The 18984-nt window shown below is 36.9% G+C and overlaps 2 long non-coding RNA genes across 11 annotated transcripts; both read right to left on the bottom strand.

Annotated features, from left to right (window-relative positions):
* Positions 1–4571: 4571 nt before the first annotated feature.
* Positions 4572–10330, bottom strand: LOC141358754 (uncharacterized). 9 transcript variants are annotated; one of them, XR_012365167.1, is made up of 5 exons: positions 8891–9117; positions 8565–8735; positions 7138–7197; positions 5426–5611; positions 4572–4712 (listed from the first exon to the last, which is right to left on the bottom strand). It is a non-coding gene; the product is annotated as an uncharacterized lncRNA (long non-coding RNA). The 9 variants fall into 9 exon arrangements; XR_012365172.1 differs by having other exon boundaries at positions 4606–4690; XR_012365166.1 differs by lacking the exon at positions 4572–4712 and adding an exon at positions 10256–10330 and having other exon boundaries at positions 5190–5611; positions 8891–9205.
* Positions 10331–11125: 795 nt separating this feature from the next.
* LOC141358755 (uncharacterized) lies at positions 11126–17552 on the bottom strand. Of its 2 annotated transcripts, XR_012365175.1 has the most exons (7): positions 17463–17552; positions 17182–17206; positions 16836–17097; positions 14704–14776; positions 12129–12213; positions 11390–11452; positions 11126–11261 (listed from the first exon to the last, which is right to left on the bottom strand). It is a non-coding gene; the product is annotated as an uncharacterized lncRNA (long non-coding RNA). The 2 variants fall into 2 exon arrangements; XR_012365176.1 differs by lacking the exons at positions 16836–17097; positions 17182–17206; positions 17463–17552 and adding an exon at positions 15855–15869.
* Positions 17553–18984: the final 1432 nt, after the last annotated feature.

Genomic DNA, 18984 nt, shown 5'->3' with positions numbered 1-18984 from the left:
CATTCAGCACATAGGTTTCATAAATTGAATTTGGTAAACAAACTTGTCGAAACAATTCATGCTGTGATGCTGGATAATACCTGGTCAAATTAATACATGTATAATGTGTTTTAACATTGTATAAGGTTTCTTCATCTATATAGATATATGTTAAAGAACGGTGCAGAGACTGCTGTCCATTATTGGTTACAGTGTATTTGTTAAAATGTTGCCAGTAAGATTATTTCCGTGTACAAGGTACTTTGAGTACCTTTATGTGTCTTATTCTGCACTTAAAACATAAACGCAATTTAAATGCAGGCGTCTCGTCAGAACTGCAAAATAAGCAAGTGAAACTGAACTAAACGCAAATAAGGGTATGATTTCATGTTATATTACACGTGATATGAGGTAGGGTATATAATAATTATATTTTATGAATGCAAATTAAATGCAAAACTCTTAAAAAACTGGCTAATTATATGCAGCTGAGGGGTTTTTTTTTCAATCTTTTTGTTTGTGTTCAATACAATTAAACAAGAAATTAGTATAAACAATGAAATGAGTTGAGCATTTCGGTCAGCTGATTCGTCTGCGTTTGCTCGGATACAAGATCTCCAGAAGATGTATGCAGCTCGTAAAAATTTCGAATGTTTCAAGACATCGCCAAGACGTCTTGCAGAGATATTGCAGACGTCTTACTTTTCAATGTTCGCGGCCGATCTACAGAAGATGAAGCGATATTTAGCAGACGTCTCCGCGACGTACGTGTGCTATCTGGGTTGTCGAGAATAAAGATAGCATCTTCCTCATTAAATGTATACCATGACTTAGGATACTCAAATTCAATCAAGCCCACCTCCCATTCACCTTTCAGATGCATAGTTCTTGCTAAGCTGGTTGTATAATTAGATATTTTATTTCCCGGATAGGATGCTAACGAAGCATTGCAGGGCAATGTAACATAAAAGCCACCCTCAGCCATGGTAGTTTTTTACACAAATGTGCAGAGGTGGAAAGTAACGAATTACATTTACTCACGTTACTGTAATTGAGTAGTTTTTTTGTGTATTTTTACTTCTTTGAGTAGTTTTTAAAATCTTCCGAGGTCTAGCAGCTTCGCGTCAAGTCAAACAGAACTTCAAAACGTCCTTGAGAATGTGCCGGTCATTAGACATTGCAAAGAAAGAGAGAGAGAGAGCGCGCGCGCGCGAGAGAGAGAGAGAGCAAGAGAAAGAGAGAGAGCGCGTGCGCGAGAGAGAAGAATAAAGGTCATCAGGTACCCAGGTCAGGGAAGTAAGAAGATAATAAATGTGTCAAATGTATATAGACATGGCACTCATCTCATTATATGCTCATTTAAACTAGATATATAGTTTAATAAAATAATGTATGTTAAGCAATACATCAATTACAACCTTACTATAGTGATTGTATTTACAAGCTGCTGACCACCTTCAAAAATGCATAACTCACATGTAAAAATCATTAAACAATTCCATAAATGTTTCTTACTTTAAAAAAGCTTTTTATTTTATCAACTTTTTGTTATTGCACTTTAATTGTAAAGATGTTCCTACAATTAAAAACAACTAGTTTGAGATGTATATTCCTTTGTCGTTTTTGAACTATACTAGAATCCTCCACCTCTTCCCGCTGTAAAAAAGTACCTTTTACTCTGAGTAAAGTTAAAATGACTTACTTTTTACTTTTACTTGAGTAGTAACTTTACTTTTACTTAAGTAAAATATTATTAAAGTAACTTTACTTTTACTTGAGTACAATATTTTAGTACTTTTTCCACCTCTGCAAATGTGTGCCATCTATGCCGGACCTTTATTTTATTGACGGCTGTACATCAACCAACTCTTTTTCATCGATCCATGATGCAAATTTCGCAGGCCATCCGAGCCATTGTACCAACAATAATGTTTTGTTTCCTTTCTTCTTCTTGTCTAATATTTTTTCAACTTTAAAGGCTTTGTTTTCACTTACAAGTATCTTTTGTAACTCTTCTTCATAAAAAACGCCTTCGGTGACATCCCCATCATAATCACACAATCAGTAAACAGGTGGCTCTCTTGGGATACATGCCGATATAGTGAAAAACTATTGCGTATAGTTTTCCTCATACCCTCTTGCAAAAGGACCTCTAACTTTCGAAATTCTAACTACGTCGCCAACTTTGTATCTAAATATGGGGTTTACACTGTGAGATCGGCTATGACCGTAGTGATTATGTAACACCTCGGATTTGTTTTCTTTGTTTACATCAATCGGCCTCATCTTGATGCTTCTATGATAGCTAACGTTGTAGCCACGTGTTATGTCTTGAAGTATATCAATATAGCGCTTTGAGTTTGTAGCCGTTAAATATCTCCACATCCTTCCTCGCAGAGTCCTGTTAAACCTCCCAATTACACTTGATTTTAATTCACTGGATGTTGCAAAATGCGTAATAGAGAGCCATTCTGATACTTCATCATTGGTTAAGCGAACAGTTTCAAACCGGGGTTTGAAGGTGTGTAATAAATCCTTTTCATTACTTCTTCAGACATATTGTGACACCAGTCTCCACAAACGAATAACACAGAGGTTTGAAGTGATACAAGTATTTATTGTGACAGATTTTACATCATAAGTCATCAATGTAGTGTAGAAACTTTATACACATCACAATATTTTTGTCAAGAAGGTAATCAACCAGTGTTTCAATAATTTCACAAACATAATCCTTATCATTACCCAGATAGCACACGTACGTCGCGGAGACGTCTGCTAAATATCGCTTCATCTTCTGTAGATCGGCCGCGAACATTGAAAAGTAAGACGTCTGCAATATCTCTGCAAGACGTCTTGGCGATGTCTTGAAACATTCGAAATTTTTACGAGCTGCATACATCTTCTGGAGATCTTGAATCCGAGCAAACGCAGACGAATCAGCTGACCGAAATGCTCAACTCATTTCATTGTTTACACTCATTTCTTGTTTAATTGTATTGAACACAAACAAAAAGATTGAAAAAAAACCCCTCAGCTGCATATAATTAGACAGTTTTTTAAGAGTTTTGCATTTAATTTGCATTCATAAAATATAATTATTATATACCCTACCTCATATCACGTGTAATATAACATGAAATCATACCCTTATTTGCGTTTAGTCCAGTTTCACTTGCATATTTTGCAGTTCTGACGAGACGCCTGCATATAAATTGCGTTCATGTTTTAAGTGCAGAATAAGACACATAAAGGTACTCAAAGTACCTTATACACAGAAATAATCTTACTGGCAACATTTTAACAAATACACTGTAACCAATAATGGACAGCAGTCTCTGCACCGTTCTTTAACATATATCTATATAGATGAAGAAACCTTATACAATGTTAAAACACATTATACATGTATTCATTTGACCAGGTATTATCCAGCATCACAGCATGAATTGTTTCGACAAGTTTGTTTACCAAATTCAATTTATGAAACCTATGTGCTGAATGTTCATTACATCCAGAACTTAAAGCTATGACATTTACTACCTGCTCATTTAATCACTGCACAAGACCCAGAGCTGATCATGACACTTTACATTTTAGACTTTGCATGTTCTACATAAAGAAGTAATTCTTTAAAAATGAATGAATTTATAATAACCCTAAAAATGAAAGCATTAAAAACACTGTGATGTAGTAAGTGCTGAAAGTACCATGTGACACTATGAATATAATCACAAATAATGGAGACTGTTACACAAGACTTAGATGCAACTTTAATTACAATACAACATTCGGTACACCAGGGGATTTTAAATTGTGTGTCAGGAGGACCTACTTGTCCGTCACACAGTAGGTTAAGGTGTACACCTACACCGTAATGATGCAACAACAGTTTGGCCAAACTAATAATTAACAATGACAATGGTTTTGAAAGAATATACCATAAAATATTTGGTATTGCAAATAAACTTATATTTACTTTACATTATGAAATATTATGAAAATAAAATGACTCCACTGAAAGAGAACAAATTTGTTTTACCCCATTAAAAAATGTATATTTAAAAATATTTTAGTGGGTCTAGAATAGATTACAGTTGTCTAATAGGTTTTGAAATGAGAAGTTTGGAAACCCCAGCTTTACACAATACTAGTCTCAATTAAAGTTAAAGGAATAGTCTACCCTTTTGCCATATTAAACTATGTTATTACCTCAACTTAGACGAATTAATACATATCTATTGTGCACTGTACAGCGCGTCGTGAATGTGTTAGCATTTAGCCTAGCCCCATTCATTCCTATGGTACCAAACAGGGAAGCCACCAAACACTTTCGTGTTTTCCCTATTTTAAGACGGTTACATGAGGAGTTATACCAGTAAGTATGGTGCCACAAAATAAAACTTTTTTGGTACCATAGGAATGAAAGGGGCTAGGCTAAATGCTAACACATTCACAACGCGCTGTACTGTGCACGCATTGAAAAAAGATAGGTATGTATTAATTCATCTAGGTTGAGGTAATAACATAGTTTAATATGGCAAAAGGGTAGACTATTTCTTTAATATTAAGTTGTAATATAACTGAAATAAATACCATTTGCAATTGACAGACATTAAATTGAACCGATGGCGGATGAGGTATGGGGATGATGCTGGGCCAGAGTTGAATCTGTGCATCTTAGTAGATCAGGGTGGTTCATCCTTAAGTGCTGCATTAAAAAGAGAAAGGATCTAAAAAGAAAAGAAATTAAATATTTCTCCCAAATCAACATTGGACTATCAACACCAAATTAATAATGCAATTACATGCAAACAAACCTGTAAACCGTCAATCTATAACAGATACTACACACCTGTGTCCAATACATCAAGATTCTCACAACATTTTAGGGCTAGCTTATTACCACAGTTCTGGCTATTCTTCATATTCTGTGTGGTGGTTAGTTTGCAACAGTGACAAAAATGAACTTTTCATTAACATTACCATTTGTTCACTTAAGCTGACTTCCAAGAGCACAGTTATCTAACACAGTCTACTGTAAGTGTTTTTTAACATTAAATATAGATTAATTTTTTTGAGAGAGATACAAAGGACAAATGTCTCTGCTTGCTGCCTTCATCCGTGTGACCAATCAATGGTTGTGTTAAAAACATGATAATCAGGTGGTAACAATTAGGTGAAATATTGTGCAGTGTTACAGACAACTCTGATTTCTGATGTTATGTCATTAAATATCCTACCTCCGACCTCAATGCATTCCAGTCAATCACGTATCACATTTGCGTGTTTACCACATAATGAGACGCCAGGAGAAGTTTGTGCTCTTGTGCCAATTATGGCAGAAAACGGTTACTGGATAATTTAACATTCATGTTCATCTATATTACGTGCTGTTTAAAGTTTGTTTGCGGTTCATGTAAGGCTGTGAAAGGCTAGCCACCACCTTGTCTGCAATGTCAAATGACGCATCTCGTTGAGGTCGGTGTTGATCGATCTGGTCCAAGTTGAGAGGTCGGATACTCCACTTTGTTTCCTGTTCCTGACTTCTTACGGGTTTAAGGTCAATAATATCCAACATCCAAGTTGTCTCGAACACAGCATTAGTTCATAGACTCCAGTTCAGTTCTATCTGTAACAAAAGAACACAATGAGACCATCATCACATCAGACAAAGTATTTCATTTATATAAATTGCACCCAAAGAAAAACCAAAATATTAAAAACATGACAGATCAAAATCTTCATTTAAACCCAAAGGGGACTAGCCTGGTAATACCATTCTCTGCTACTTTGGGAAGTACAAAGTCTGATGTAGTCAGGCTAAAAGGGGACATGGTCTTTAAATAAAACACCCAAAATGCCCCTCTTTTTAAGAGTTTTCAATATCTCCACCACAGTAAGAATTCTTTCTTTCTCAATACTTAAACATTAAAGGTCACGTTTTTCCTGATCCCATTTTTCAAACTTTAGTTAGTGTGTAATGTTGCTGTAATAGCATAAATAATACCTGTAAATGATAAAGCTCAAAGTTCACTGCCAGCCAGGCGATGTATTTTCTTTAACAGAATCCCCCTTCCAATACAGCGAACGGCCAGTTTGTACTACAGCCCTCTACTTCCCGGTTGAATGACGTCAAAGCAAGTGTGTTTGACTAAACTCCGTCCTGGCTAAGATAAGCTGCTATTGAATCACAACACACTAAACAAGCTACACAATCAGAACTCGTTACGTATTTCTGAAGGAGGGACTTCATAGGACAAAGAAAACATCAGCCCGTTTTTAGGACAGTGAAAGGACTATATAGATATGTAGATTGTGTGAAAAATACCGCATGTGAAACATGTACACATGTTATATTGCGCATTGTAAACACAATCAAATCTTCAAAAAACACAGGAAAAACGGGACCTTTAAAGTTGTTCAGTATTATGGTTGTAATCAAGAAAATGACAATGCAATTTTATTTAAAGATCATATCCCCTTTGGGTTTAAATGCAGATTTTAATCTTTCATGCCATGAAGGCAATAACGCCGAAACATCTGCCCTTGTATTGTTTGATTAGAAAAACAGGTCTAAGCACCTAATGCTGGGAGAGCATGGTGAGGGTGTTGATTGAACTAGATCTATTGACCCCTAGATAAAATAATTAATAAAAATAATGTTTTTTTCTTATCTGTCCTGTCCTATTTTGTACTGCAAAATAAACAAAAGCAAGTGACCATAGTATAAAGAGGATAAACTATGGGTAATAAGGTATTTAGCAAGGCTTACATTTAAACATTTTTGTTTTATCTCATAGACTATGTTTACACTGTCAGTTTAAATCTGATTTTTGTGTATATCCAATTTGAATGACTGACTGTACACACTGTGTATGACAACTCTTCGTGTTTGATTTGTGTGACCTGAGGCGCATTATCTTTTATCCAAAATAGCTGCATTGGTTTTTAGCAATGACGTTGCGTTGATGTGTTTGAAATAAATGTGCTTGAGTTCATGCAGCAACAACCAGTTTTCATAAATGAAAAATAAAATATTGTCTTTTTATCCAATTCATCCGAGAAATCATTTGGTAATTAAAATAATGTACCCTAAAAAAACTTTCATTAGTAAGACCGCATTCATTACTTTACTAAATATGGGAAGAGACTCACAGGTGGAGGTAGAAGTTTGGTCTGCACTTTCCATAGCTGGTGCACAGGGATTGTGGTAGGCTAGTGACACAATTGAAGAAGACTAGTTAAAAATCTGCTTTACAACAGAGGTTGAATTAAACTTTTTCATTTTGACAGATAAGGCTGTAACAAATCTGTCATAATCAATTAGGACTAAAATTAGGGATGCACGATATATTGGCCGACATATCGTTATCGGCCGATAACTGCTTATTTTTAATATTATCGGTTATCGGTCTGATAGCAAAATTAGGCAGATAAATGAAAGCCGATAAATGATGGATTATTTTGGTTTGTTGAACCACTTCACTTGCTCATTGCTGGCCATGTGGAGTTTTGATTGGTGCTTTCTGTGACATAGCACGAAGATGACACATGTTGCGGGCTTAAGAAGAGTATGCTAGTCTAGCGCAAAGACAAGATGTCCGCAGTCTGGGAGTTTTTCATTGTGAAATTAATAGGAATATTTATCGGCCTATATATATATCGGTTATCGGCCCCTAACTATAAAGAGTTATCGGTATCGGCCAAAATTTCCATATCGGTGCATCCCTAACTAAAATATCAACAAAACACTTAGAAAATGAACAAAACCAACTATCTGAATCTGTCTGAACTCTAACATTGAGGTCTGGATAGACAAAGTGAGTGTTTATCTGTGTAAAAGTCAGACCAACATTGAAGACTGATGCAGTTGTCATTAAGGCTGATTTTGTCAGACCTACCCCAATGCCTCTACACAAGTAGGCTATGCGGCACTTTTCATTTACACGTTTGCGTCGTTGTTCGCATCGATGTGCATTTACACGTGCAGAACGCTAGTAGCCAATGTCCATAGGCATTTACCAATGTAAAATACAACATCAAGGCAAAAGCTGAAAAAAATAAAAAGTGGCAGAAAAAACCCTTGTTGGGGGCCAATCACACCAAATGCGTTTTAAAGACGTGGAAACACAAGGTGCACCTTTATTTGGTCACTTTATAAAAAACAGTGCAGTGCAGCACAGCTTTTTATATTGCTAGGCAACCACCGAGGCAGCTGTCCTGTCAATCAAATATCTAAGCGTGAGCGCTCTTTTGCTCTTAACTGTCATATAAGCAGAAACTTTAAAAAGAGGACTCTTGCACTGACTTTGATCGAAGGTGAGAGGTGCATAAACACACAGGAGACAGTAAGTAACTGAAGTATGTTTGTTTCAAATAACTGTAAACATCGGTCCTACAACGGAAGGCCTGCCTCTCCCCATATTCAATTGGACAATGGAAAGACACAAATGACGTCGGGTGCTTTTCTGCTCTTAGCGCTCCTTCAAAAACGCATGTTGCAGTAGGGGGCAAAAATGCAAGGCGTTCAGTGCCATTAACGACGCACATAACGCTCAATGCTGCAGTTAAAAAAGATTGACCTCAAAGTAAAGACAACTGGATCTGAAGCGTAATGATGGTCTTCAGAAGGCCTCTCATGGTGGTCTTGATTCAGAGGTTTGAGAAGACTACCAAGCACCAGAGCCAGCTAACAGGTGGACCAAACATCAAGCCAGAATTCTGCATGAGTCAGGTAAGCAGAATAAAAGACGCTGTAAATAAACAATAATAAAAGATGGTCATTAATGACTTAATGCTTTTATATTCATGTTAATGCTTTGAAAATTATCTTATTTCTTTCAGAATTTATGTCTTTTGATATTATTGCCTAATGCAACAAATGGAAAAAAGCATACTTTATAACAACCTTAGCAGCAGAACACCATGACTTTCTCCTGGGTAGACGAGAAAAAAAGTTTGGTATCAACACCCATCTAACAATTAAGGTAAAAGATAAAGTTTTATGATCCCTGCATTCAGGTTAGAGTATGGGGTAAGTTGACCGTTCTATGGGTGTTTCTCAAATGCAAGGTTGCATCCTATGGAGGCTGCGTCCATCTTAGACCTGTCCTTCTGAGATTTCGAGGTTAGAATCCACCTCAAAAGCCAGAATGAAATGGTTTAGTTTGATGTCCAAGGCAATGTCATAATGGTTTCCGCCCCAGTGGTCATGGCATGAAAACTTTAAAGAGAGAAGTTGAAAATTAGCAATGCATCACCAAAAAAAAAAAATCCAATACTGTAGTACAGTGAATAAAAGTCATGTATCAACAGTCTTTACAACATGGACAGTTAAACCTTTTGTAATTTAATTAAAACAACAAAAGAGAAAACAAGCAGATTGAGATGTCCTTCAACCATGCTTGATGACGTGGCAGCCGAGACATGCAGCATTCTAGGACGCAGCCTTATTAAAAATAAAAAAAAATGGACGCAGCCTTATTTATTTTTATTTTATATATGTATAATGTACCCCCTGACTGAACTTGTATTTCTTATTATTTAAAAAAAATATATTAAAAATATTTTTAAAAGAACGCAGCTGTGCGTTTGAGAAACGACCGGAAACGACTTATATGTCGCGAGGCCATCACGTGACCACAATATTTAACAGAAGACCGTTATTTGCTCGAGTTCCCTCAACTTTTTTGTCGCAAATAACATTATTAATAACTTGTAAATAATAAAATTTGTACACATTACGTTCCTTTTCACGTTGTAATAGTATGTTTTTGGTTTAATAGTCGGCTTTAAGTTAGTTTTTCTGTCAGTTTGATCGTCAAAATCTTGGTAAGTAACTTATAGCTTGTCATTCCTGGTTTTAATTGTTAGAAATACGAATTAAAGAACAGATATAACTGATATAACTGAAACAATTAACAAATACAATTATTCAACCACTCCAATAGAACAACGTTAACGGTTTTGAGTGGTTTTTAGGAAAAGGTCTGACTGAAATGAACGTAATCCGTATAAGGGCCACTTTAACGTAACGTTACAGGGCGGGAAAGGTTTGAGGCATTTAATAACTCTATTAAACTGGCTGGTTTATCCACACCAGTGCGTAACATGTAAAGTTAACGTTACAACGTGGCTTCGGGACTTTGCAGCGACCTGAATAGCATTGCATTGATAAACGTTAATAAGCTTTTAATAGCGTATAGAACATTAATATAAGACGATGATTCTGTAGATCGACTAACTTACATCCATGCATTACATATTAACTTACCTTGACACTGAAACTGCCGTCAGCGCTGTTGCTTCACCCGTTGGAACATCCTACTAGTTTAGGGAGTTAAAAATCAAGTTGGAAAAGAACAAAAAATCGTTCTACACGGGACCCAGAAGCTGCAAAAACCGATTGAGGTTACACTCTATTGAATGATCCCAACGTTGAGTGCAGGCAGCCCACACATCTCTCAGATGTGTTTGACTTCATGCTGATCTACTCGCAAACCGATCGTGACATCAAGTACCGCGAGTTCAAACCTTTTCCGGGGCTTTCCCAAACTCTCGCGGTACTTGATGTCATACCACGTGCTGTCTGCGCATCTCGGTGTTAAGTCAAACACACCTGAATGTATTTGTTGGCTGCACTCCCTTGCGTTCAGTGATGTAGGTGTAACGAAATAAATGTATTAAATTGATATTATATAAATAAATATTGTTATAAAAAATCTTTATAAAATGATTAGCTGTCATTAATAAATTAATATTTGATTTGAAACATCAGTATACGTAAATTTCCCTCAAGTTATGAAATGCCTAAATAAGATCAAAATGGTGAAAATACAACAATGTATATTTGACCAATTTAGCATTTATTAACTTTTGCCTTTTTAAATTGACTTCAGAAAGTTATCTACAGCCACACATCCACTGTATACCAAGTTATGATGATCAATTATGAGAATGCAAAATGATTTATAGATCAGTAAACAATCAACAAAAAGGTAATGCTTAATTAATATATTTCTGCTTTTGTTACTTATTCATGTATTTGAATTACATCATTCAAAATCAAATGTTAATAATTATAGGGTTTCAACTTGTTGCAGCTTTACAAAAAATGTAGAATTTGTAGGAGCATGGACAACTGAGTAACAAAGTCATATTATGCAGATGGGTGCTCATGGTGGCCTCCAAATAAATACATGGACAGGCTGCTAAAGAGGGTCAGGATGATGGAGATGCAAGAGCCAAAGACAGCACGGACCAAACACCAGGCCAGAATTCTGCATGAGTCAGGTAAGCAGAATCAGTTACACTGTATAAAATCATTAATTAATAGACAGTACAATTAATAACAACAATTAATTAATAATTTTTCATAGCTGTAAAAAACAAAAGAATGAAACAGTACCTGCATTTTAGTTTCCAGCCTTTTTCACAAAGTTGCCGACAACTGGAAGAATGTCCCAAATTGCTGAAAAAAGAAATTCAGTAAGTCCTTATAAAAGAGACAGTTTAAAAGGTAAAACGGCTTCATTTAACTTCAAAAATACCCCTAAATCCTTAAAGAACACGCCCACATTTTGGGAATTTAGCTTATTCACCATATCCCCCAGAGTTAGATAAGTCCATACATACCTTTCTCATCCCTGTGCGTGCTGTAACTCTGTCTGATGCAGCCCCCGCTAGCTTAGCTTAGCACAAAGACTGGAAGTGAATGGCTCCATCTAGCATACGGCTTCCAAACATGACAAAATAACGCAAACATTTTCCTATTATGTGTTGTGATTTGTATAGTCAAATTCACTACCAGTCTTTTGTTCTAAGCTAAGCTAGCGGGGGCTGCGTCAGACAGAGTTACAGCATGCACGGATATGAGAATGGTATGTATGGACTTATCTAACTATGGGGGATACTGTGAATAAGCTAAATTCCCAAAATGTGGGCATGTTCCTTTAAAAATCAGCACCCCTAGTTAATTTGGATGCTAAAACCTAAGGCAGGTTCAAGCCTAGGATTTAGTGTGTTTATTTGTTAATGTAAAAAATGCAAGCTAACCAATCCCAGCTCCAGTGGGCAGGTTAAAGAGTATTTTTTATATGAGACAGAAAACAGAAACACATTTTTAATGGCATTTAAAGACAACATACCACTTCATAAAACTACATTTTCTGTTTAATCCATAGATTGAGTAATTTTCACTCTAGAGACAAGGACGAATGAAAAGTAAGTGACCTACAAAACAAAAAACATTAATATTTACGACTGTTTCAAGATAAGTACTCTGCATATCTATAGCAATGGACTCTATGCACGGCAGCGCTTGACGTGTTTCCGGGGATATCTCAGGATGCTGGACTACTTCCGCCAGTCATAGAGCGCTATGTTATTTTGGCTGTTTGGTTGCACAAACAGCCAAAATAACACAGCAAATTTTGTTGATGCTTGTTTACTTTACATAGAAATAACTTATACTCCACACTTAATACCATAATGACATTTAAACGTATGAAAGTATATTTTTTAGGACCGAACTTCTAGCCACCACTGCTGTGTCATAGCGTTTACAGCGACTCACTGGAAAGCATGCCAACTTCTACACTGCTACCCTGTATCTGCATTACCAATACTTTTAGATAAAAATTGCACTGATAACAGTGCTAGAGGTCGACCGATATGCTTTTTCTCTGGCCGATGCCGATTTTTTAGAAATCAGGGCAGCCGATGGCCGATATGTTTGGCCGATTTTCTATATGTACATAATCATCAAAATGTTCTCATCATTATTAGCAGATATTTTAAATGCAAAAATTTCACTATTTAAGTCAAAGTATTTAAAAATATATGACTGGTCTTTCTGAAGAGTTTTACAACCTCCTCTGCACCATGCATTTATCAGACACAGATATTACCTGACACTCTGCTGTCATCATCTTTGATCAGTTTTTTACCATGGCTTTTATTGCTTTGTAGGATAAAATCCTTATTTGGTAGACCTGATAAAATATTTATTCATCATAAAGTTAACATAGTAAATGTCTATGGTTTTTAGTTGAGACTGTTATTTAGGGCAAATCTTTCTAAACACATTTACATTCTCATTTCTGAGACACTATAAGTGACTGATTGTGCTGACAGTGACGTCTTGTGAGTTTAGTGTTGGGACAGATCTGTTGTTTCAACCGTTCATTCAAACGAATCCGTTCAAAGGAGTCAGTTCGCGAATCGGACGCGCTGTGTTGTAATCCAGGCTGAGCAGCGCAAAACTGTAAACAAAGTCTTACTGTAACAACACGAAAAACATTTTCTTTGTGGATATGATTTGGTCTTCCGACCTTTCGCCATCGGGTCAGTTTTGTTTTGAGTAATAAAAGCAGGGAGACAGAAAGCGTGCACGCGCGGCTCTTCTCTCTCTGTCACGCAAACAAAACTCATCATCACTCATTAATCACATGAAATGAGCCTAATCTTTGCACGGACAGTGCACCGCGAGACATAAGCCCGTCGCGCTGTTGTACTGGCTGCTTAATTCGCACGATCCTGCCATCAGTTACTAAAGCTGTTTGTGAACAAGGCATGGCTGCACACACACGAGACGGGAGCGATCTGCTTGCAGCAAGAGGCAGCGTCACGAGTTCTACAACAGCGCTTAGGTGCCCGCAGATGCGCCTGCCTATTAATCGGCCTAATTTTGCAGCAAAATCGGCCAAAGCCGATTTTTTAAAATATGCCAAAAATCGGCCAATTAATCGGCCGGCCGATAAATCGGTCGACCTCTAAACAGTGCTATTCATCTGTTGTTGATAAATTGGTATAACTGTTATTATCAGTACTAGCAAAGATAACATCTTTGGTTATACAAGCTAAATGTTAGAACAGTTGAAACTCATATTTTCGATATTTATGTATTCTTTATTAATAACAAATGCAAAAGACAAATGGAAATATAATATCAATGACAACAAGAATAACTTGAGTGAAAGAAAAAACACACACACACACATACAACAAACTAAATAAAAGGGATAACAAATAATGGGAAAAATATAGATTTCTACAACAGACTTTACAATAGTTAAGCCTTTTTTGCTTTGTTCTTTTGATTCTCAAATGTGTCAGGATACTAACTCAAAAATAACCAAGTAAAAATGTTTTGACAATCGATGTGTACATGAATCTCTTATTTAACCTGACACTTTAACATTACTTTAACATACTTTAACATTACAAAGACGTAATATATTACCAGCGTGATTAGCCTGCTGTTCGAATCGTAAAAATAGCACAATGTAAGCTCTGCTAGTACAGGCTAGCTGAACATATCTTAATGATTATACAGAGACGACACATAAAACTTGTAACCTTTCTCGAGTTTGCACATCTGGACAATTCTTCACAAACCACAGGTTGTAAATTTGGGTAAATTCAGCAAACAACCGAGTACATTTGAGCGATTCTGCCGTCAATCCGTTTTAAATATCCCGTACCGGAAACTGAATAGCAGCCGTGAGTCAAACGCGGAAGTTAAGCGTGCATAGAGTCCATATGCAGATTCTTGAGTAAGAATTTCTCTTAGACAATATAGACTCAGATGGCTTCATGGTTGACCATATTTGTAGTTTAACAATTTCTATCATGTTAAAGTTCTCACACAAAAATTGCTAGTCTAAGAATTCTACAAGAAACCTTGTTCCCCACAAAGGCTTGATGGGTTGTGCAACTTACCTGCTTCCCTTTACAGCTCCAGTGAGTGTCTCTAAGGTAGATCCTAATGCAGATGGATGGAATGTTGATCCGCCTAACATGCAAGGTAAAAGAGCATTTGATAGCATAGTGGATAAACAAATAGCTTTTTTTCATTTTCACAGCATTTTCAAAAACAACATAACACTTGCTATTACATTGTTATATATTACATGACAATGTCTAACTCCATACAAAACAGATTTTCTGCACCGAGAACTTTGGATGACCATCAAGACAGTAAGTTTTAAAAAATCTGACCTCAATTTTACTAACCATTTAAAGATTGTTTTTCTTTTAGTTGATTTAAATAATACCCTAAAGTCATCTTCGGAAACACTGTTTAAGAAATTTTAGATGTAGTCCGAGAGCTTGCTGACCCTCCATTAAAAATGTTTGTACGATATACTGTTCAGGTCCAGTTAGGTAATAAAAACATCATCAAAGTAGTTCATGTGGCATCGGTGGGTCAGTTGGAGTTTGTTGGGGCATCAAAAGTGCATTTGGGTCCAGGAATGACGACTTGGTTCGGCGTTGTCTTCTCTTTCGGGTCTGTTGTGAACCGTGTGCATGACACTGCTGCCGTACGACGCTGCTGGCGTGTTATCTGGTGCACCCAAGCTTTTTTTTCGTTTACAGTCTGACGGAGACGCTGTAAAGAAAATCTTCGCAAACAATCTTCGCAAACAAAATCTTCGCAAACATTTCTGAGGATAACACGTCAGCAGCGCCATTGTGCGCGCGCATTCGCAGCAGACCCGGAAGAGAAGACAATGCTGAATAAATAGTTATTTTTGGACCAAAATGTATTAATGATGCTTCAACAAATTCTAACTGACCCACTGATGTCACATGAACTACTTTGATGATGTTTTGATTGACTTTCTGGAAATTAGACAGTATACAGCACATACATTTTTTGGAGGGTCAGAAAGCTCTCGGACTAAATCTAAAACATCTTACACTGTGTTCCAAAGATGAACGGAGGTCTTACAAGTTTGGAACAACATGAGGGTGAGTCATTAATTACATTATTTTCATTTTTGAGTGAACTATCCCTTTAAATGGAAAACACCACCGCTTTCCAAAATGTTAGCCTACTATGTTTTTACCTTAGACGAATTAATACATACCCATCTTTTTTCAATGCGTGCACTTAATCTTTGTACAGCGTGTTGTGAATGTGTTAGCATTTAGCCTAGCCCCATTCATTCCTTAGGATCCAAACAGGGATGAATTTAGAAGCCACCCAACCCTTTCATGTTTTCCCTATTTAAAGACTGTTACATAAGTAGTTACACGAGTAAGTATGGTGGCACAAAATAAAACATGGCAATTTTTTAAGCGGTTAAAAATGAGAACTATATTGTTTGGCAAAAGAGCACTAAGTTTGCAGCACTTCGACCTCGGCGCACAGTAACATCATCACTCCTGATTACTCCACTTCTCGCTCAAACTCAAAAGAGGGGGAGTAGTCAGGAGTGATGATGTTACTGCGCTCTGAAAAATGAATGGGGCTAGGCTAAATGCTAACACATTCACGACACGCTGTACAAATATTAAGTGCATGCATTGATAAAAGATAGGGATGTATTAATTTATCTAAGTTGAGGTAAGAACATAGTAAAATATTGAAAAACTGTGGTGTTTTCCTTTAAAAGCATCACCCCTATTTATTTTGGGTGCTAAAATATTTGCCACAGACCGTTTAAGGCCTTATGCTGCATTCACACCGCCAACAACCTAGTCACTGTGTCTCAGCCATTTCTTTTAATGAGTTTATCAGAAGGCATTCCCAATTCTGGTTGTCCTAGTAAAAACTACAAATAAATGAGTAACAATCCTCTCAGTAAATGACTAAAGAGTGATGACACGAACTTCACTCCTTCACTCTCATTGGTAGTTGCTCCCAAAAGTCCTTCATCAAGTTAAACTTTCCTCAACGTTGTGGCATAGCTGGACATGCCCACTTCCTGTTGTCGATGGTCACAGTTGCTCATGTTGCTGAATGGGGCAAAGCTTCCATTGGAATGAATGAGATTGTGTTGCTAGTCGCTGGCGGTGTACAAGCAGCATTAGTGTGTGTCTTTAAAAATATATCAAATGCAAATTACCTGATCTAACATTCCCAGCTACAGAGGGCATCCTTTATTCAGTCCCTAATGCAGATAATTGGAGTGTTGATCCACCTAACATGAGGGATAAAAGAGCGTTTGTTAGCATAATGAGAAAGAAAACAGAAACACATTATTAGTGGCATTTAAAGACATAACTTAACACTTGTTTATACTACATTTTCTGTTTAATCCATAGAGCACTCGTTTTGAGTCCTGAGACCCTGGGGTGACCACCGTGAACAAATACAGAGTAAGTTACCTAAAAAAAACAATAATAATATTTATTTATAAAAAGTTCTTATAAAAAAGCATCATCATTTACTCAGATGAAGTGTTACCTTACCAACATGTTCAAGGAAGGTGCAGGTCTGATGATCCATCCAACATAAAAAAAAAACAGTAAATTTATACTTAGTTACATCTGTTGTAAAGCAGACAAATGCAGTTATAAGAATTTTACCTAAACTACACACCTATTTGATTCTTAAGTTTAAATAAATCAAAATAATGCATTTAATAGTAAAAGCATTTTAAAAGCTACACTCCTAATTCATTTATCTTTGCTATTGCAGCTGCAAAAAGGCAGTCTTGACGGTTATAGGATGAATGCAAATAAAGACTGACCACCTGACTTCAGCGGTCCAGTCTCTTGTGGGAAGCAGGTGTTTGTTACCCCAAATTAAGGGTGTCACGATTTCGATTTTAAATCGAAATCGATCGAAATTAAGTCACAGCTTCGAACTTCGAATTAAAAAATGGGATCGTCGATGCTGCCACGCCCCCACTTCACGTCTGGTCGGCTTGCCAAGCGAGGAAAAAAACTCTCAGAGATGCCTTTAAAAACATCTGTCCAGCAGAAAGCGATCATATTTTAAACACGAGGGATGTATTGCTATAACTCCTTGAAATGCATATCATAAACAGGATTACCAGTGATCTGACTTTGGACAGAGCGCAGCTCTCTGCAAGTGCGCGATAGTGAGTGAGGCGCAAAGATGCAGCGGGTTATATTTTAAACAAAAGGATAGTTTGCATCAGCTCTCATGAAACTCATAAAACTGAACAAATACATAAGGATTACTACTTTAGTTTATGTTCAGACTTCGGACAGATGCGAGAGCGCGTGCAAGTGAGACAGAGAGAAGCGCAGCTGCTTATGATGCTGGATTTATTTCAGATGCTATGAGTCCAAGACACACGCATTAAGTCCATGTGCATTAACTCCATGTTAGAGATACGCGGATGGACTATTATTTCATCCGCAACCGCATAACAAAACTCATCATCCGTCCACCATCCATCCGCAACGTTTCTGACCAGTTTTCAAATCCGCAGCCGCCCGCCATCCGCTGACTGGGCGATGCAAGACGCTGCTGATGACAGCCGCGAGACTAGAAAGCTCTAGAATATCAGCAGTGAACTCCGTCTCCGATCGGCGCACAGGGACAAAAATAAATAAATAAATAGCCTAAATTAAACGCACAAATTACATAGCCTGCACTGGTGTCATCCTGATTTACCACTTTGTAAAACTTATTCCAGGCAACCCTTTTCTGACATTCTATTTCCTCTGTTTTTAATTCTCATTTTTTTGAGTTTGCCACGTACCTCCTTCGCCAGCGTTGATAAGAGCTGTGTCAAAATGCATCATTTCTCCGCGCTGTTAATGATAGAACGAATGGATCCTTAACAGCTGATATCCCAAACAATTAAAAGCTTTATTAAATAAAAGTGTGTATTTATTAGAAAACTTTTTCTTGTCACTGTTTTAGTATTATAAGTTACGTTTTGTGTTAATATTATTCTGTTTATGTTGCGTATATTTCTAGGTTGATTATTTGATATGCTGTTGAATAGATTAATCTACATCAATGTGTCATATGTTCTAAAATAAATTAACATTTTTCTGATTACATATTTATTTTAATAAGTCAGAAATGTCTCCGCTGTTTTCTGCTGACAGGCGCGGTGGGCGCTACTGGGGGCGTGTGCAGCAGGTGACACAAATTGTGGGTCCTCAGAAGGCTAGACCGTCTCATTTCAGTTCTCTTCTTGAACTTCTGTGGCTGCCACTATGAAAGGCAGAGAGGTCGCATGCTTAGAAGGACATAGCTAATAACAAGCAGTCGACCGAATTTAATTAAAA

The sequence above is a fragment of the Misgurnus anguillicaudatus genome, chromosome 22 (assembly GCF_027580225.2).
Source record: "Misgurnus anguillicaudatus chromosome 22, ASM2758022v2, whole genome shotgun sequence".
In the NCBI taxonomy this organism is placed as follows: Eukaryota; Metazoa; Chordata; class Actinopteri; order Cypriniformes; family Cobitidae; genus Misgurnus; species Misgurnus anguillicaudatus.
This window is presented reverse-complemented; position numbering and strand designations above follow the sequence as displayed.